A 3,878-nucleotide genomic window follows, 5' to 3' on the forward strand; every position below is an offset into this window, starting at 1 on the left:
CCTAGACCTGGGCCAGTGCAGGATTGCTTCCTGCGCAGCCGTCCCGGTTATTGTACCGCGCTCTGCAATCTAACGACTGGGGTTTGGGTTTGTGTGGGGGTTTTTAGGGGGGCTGCGGGGAGATCGTTTGCGCCAACCGCCACCGCACTTCGGTCTCGGTGGGGCTGGGAGAGGGGCTGGGGCTCCCGGGAAGGGGCTGGAAAATTGCGAAGCGCACGGCTTCATACCTCCGCCCTAATGGGGGCGGGGAAGGGGTGCAGACGGCGCTGAAAACGCAGCTCTCTGGGGAGGGGGCTCTATCTCGGCGCAGCCGGCCGGGGAGGGAGGTTGCCTAGGAGAGGGGCCGGGCGGCGGAGGGAGGGAAGGGGGTGCGGGTGCAGCCGCGGCCCGCGCTCGCCCCTCCTCGCGCGCCATGACTGTGGAACGTGGTGCCGGGGAGGAGGGACGGCCGCCCGGGGCTGCTCGGCATTGGTGCGGAAACCTGAGCCTGGAGTCGGTCCCTTGCGTTGTCTCCTCCTCCTGCTCTGCGGGGGAAACCGCTGCACCCAAACCGAGAGCAGCTGCGAGCAGGGGGCAGGGCGCGAGTGGAAAGCCTAGCCAAGGGTTCAAACCTTGGCGACCCGGCCGGCAGGCGCCGGTCAAGGGGCGAGGGCAGGACAGCCCGCGAAGGCGCGGTCGCTTGTACACCTAGGTGCGGAGGGGCCACAACATTTCTAGTTTTCTTTCCTGGTCCGGGAAAACGTGAACCCAAGATGGTTCGGCTAAGCAGGCCACTTAGAGCGGGCTTCGAGGCATCTGAAAACAGCGAGTATTTGCACAAGAGAAACTTAAATCATGCTTTTTTTTTTTTTTTTCACCGTGGGGAAGTCATTAACACCCCTTTCCCCCAAATCTCGCGCGGATACGTAAGCTTCTCCGGCTACCCCGGCCTAAACTACTGCCCTCCACCCCCACCCTACAACCACTGGGGCGCTGGGTGTGGACAGGACCGGGGAAGGCTATATGGGAGCTTAAAGCATGAGGTCATGGGCGGGGGAGGCTGCTGCCAAAAGCGGCCGAGGGTTTTTTTAATGTGTTTTTGAGGGGTAACGGTTCTCCGTCTTCGGCAATGGGAAGTTCTCCTGCCTCCCCCTGTCAGTTATGAGGCACCTAGATCAGAAAGCCCCTGAAAGAGGATGGGGCTCTGGGCTGTTCTCGCTCACTTTTTCGTAGGGGCTCAGTCCTTTACCGGGCCTTTCTGCATTAGCAAAGAAAGCCAAGGAACCGCGTTCAATGACGTGGGGACTGCTAAAAGCTTCAGATGCTCGCGCACCCCCCGCCTCCCTGCCCCTTCCTCAGTCCTCCGTCATCTTCCAACTGGACTGCCTTCTGTGTTAGCCCCCTGTTCCCCTCCGACCCATCCTTCCCAAGCAGCTAGAGGAGTCTTTCTGTAACTCCTGATTTACAGGCCTTCAGCGGCTTCAAACCCCTCCCCACTGCTCTTAGAATAAAGCCAAGCTCTGAAAATAGTGGGTGATTTGGCCTCCACCCACATAGCTCCTCCTCCTGTACAGTAGGCTCTGTCAGGCTTGCTTTCTTTGTTCTGGATAAGTGAGGGGGGGGGGGATCCCTAACCCTTCCCCCTCCTTCGTCTCTTACTAACTCCTGCGAGACCTTCAGGGCTAGGCTTAGCTGCCACTGCCTCCAAGAAGCCTTCCTGGGGATACACCCTCATCACTAACCCCCTCAGAAGAAAAAGATTGACCCCACACCTCTGGGCGGCGGGCGCTGTGGCAGGAGGCTGGCCCCAGTGGTTGTCCTTTTCCATATTTAGGAGGAAGAGCCAAGCTTGAGTGGCGTCAGTGGCCGGGGTCCAGACTCCCTGGGAAGGAGTAGCTAGAACAGAAGTTCAAAATACCCTGTTTCCTCAAGAGACCTGGGAAAAAAAGCAGACGCAGAAACCTGAGCCCCAACACCTCCCACCCCCCATCCCCCAGCAGACACCCACAGACTGCAAGAAGAGGTCTTTTACTATAAACCTCCTCTAGGGGCAGATAAGGAACTTGAGGCTCAGAGGGTAGGTACATTGTCTAGGGTCAATTTGGAAATTTACATCCTGGGCTTCTAAGTTCTTAAACCAGAAGTTGCAAAAAAAAAAAAAAAAAAAAGCAAGGATTTGGGATCCGGTACCCCAGAGATTGCTCCTATACAAATGACACTTTGTCACCTTTAGAGGACCCCTGCATGCTTGGTTGGCTCTTCAGAGGTAGTATTTTCTAATGGTGAGTCATGCAGGCACTGACCTTGGGCAAGTTACTTAACCTCCCTTGGATCAGTTTCTTTGGCAGCAAAGTGGGACTGATGCTACAATACCTACAGTATGAGGAGCCCTGCTGATGCAATGGCACCCAACAACAACATAGTGATGGAGAACAGACCAGTGGAGAACTGCTCAGGGATTGCCAGGGAGCCCTGGAGGTACAGTGGTTAAGAGTTCGGCTGCTAACCAAAAGGTTGGTAGGTCAAATCCACCAGCAGCTCCTTGGAAACCCTATGGGACAATTCTACTCTGTCCTATAGGGTGGCTCTGAGTCAGAATCAATTTGATGGCAACAGTTTATGGGGAGAGGGGAGATTGTGACACTAAAGGGATAGCACAAGGGACTTTTAGATGATGCTAGAACAGTTCTAATTATGATGTATTGGAAACCCTGGTGGCATACTGGTTAAATGCTACGGCTGCTAACCAAAGGGTTGGCAGTTCGAATCTGCCAGGAGCTCCTTGGAAACTCCATGGGGCAGTTCTACTCTGTCCTATAGGGTTGCTATGAGTCGGAATTGACTCGACAGCACTGGGTTTGGTTTTGGTTTTTTGGTATATGTACACACACAGAAGCCAATTATAGTGTATGTTAATTTAAAAAAAAAAAAAAGCTACACCTAGGCAGGGTGTTGAATCTATCTGAAAGATACAAAAGAGAAAACAAATATTCTTTAAGTCAAACAAACAATCAAATACAATAATAGGAAAAAACCACCAACAACAAAAATCATACCTATGTGTAAGCAAAGTCACACAATGCCAGAGCTGGTTTTCTAGGTAAATAGCATCCTATACATTGCTATTCAACCATGCTTCACACTATTAGAGCAACAAGTGAGTTGGAAAAACTAGATAGTGGTGCTTTCTAATGTCAAGGTGTTACTCTTCAGAGATTTACTGTTTTTTTTTTTTCTTCAGTGACTTAATTTTTTTTTTTTTTAATTTCAGGCTGGGTCTATTGATAAGCACCCTGACCTCATTTTTTTTTTAAGTGTATGCGTGCATTCGTGTTCTTAGTGGGCTACAAGCGATCTGTGTTTTTTTTTCTTTTTGCACCTTAGTGTTTTCTAAAATTTCCCTGATTCCCTGATAAGCATTGTCTTAGTTTCCTAGTGCTGCCATAACAAAAGAAAAAAAATAGCACCAGTGTGTCCCTTTATAGGACAGAAATTAATTTTCTCACAGTTCCCACTCATAGCGACCCTATAGGACAGAGTAGAACTGCCCCATAGAGTTTCCAAGGAGCTCCTGGCGGATTCAAACTGCCATCCCTTTGGTTAGCAGCCGTAGCACTTAACCACTACTCCACCAGGGTGTCCTCTCACAGTTCAGGAGGCTAGAAGTCCAAAGTCGGGGCGCGGCTCTAAGGGGAAGTCCTTCTTGTGGGTAGTCCTGGCATTCCTTGGTGTTCCTTGGTGTGTATCTCTTTGTCTTTAACACTTGGAAGTAATTAGTTTAGAACCCACCCTACTCAGGTATGACATCACTAACAAAAGAAACCCCGTCTTCCCAAAGAGAGTCTTATTTATGGGTACAAGGGTTAGGATTCAACACCTATTTCTGGGGATACAGTTCA

Source organism: Loxodonta africana, chromosome 1 (genome assembly GCF_030014295.1).
Source record: "Loxodonta africana isolate mLoxAfr1 chromosome 1, mLoxAfr1.hap2, whole genome shotgun sequence".
NCBI classification, from domain to species: domain Eukaryota; kingdom Metazoa; phylum Chordata; class Mammalia; order Proboscidea; family Elephantidae; genus Loxodonta; species Loxodonta africana.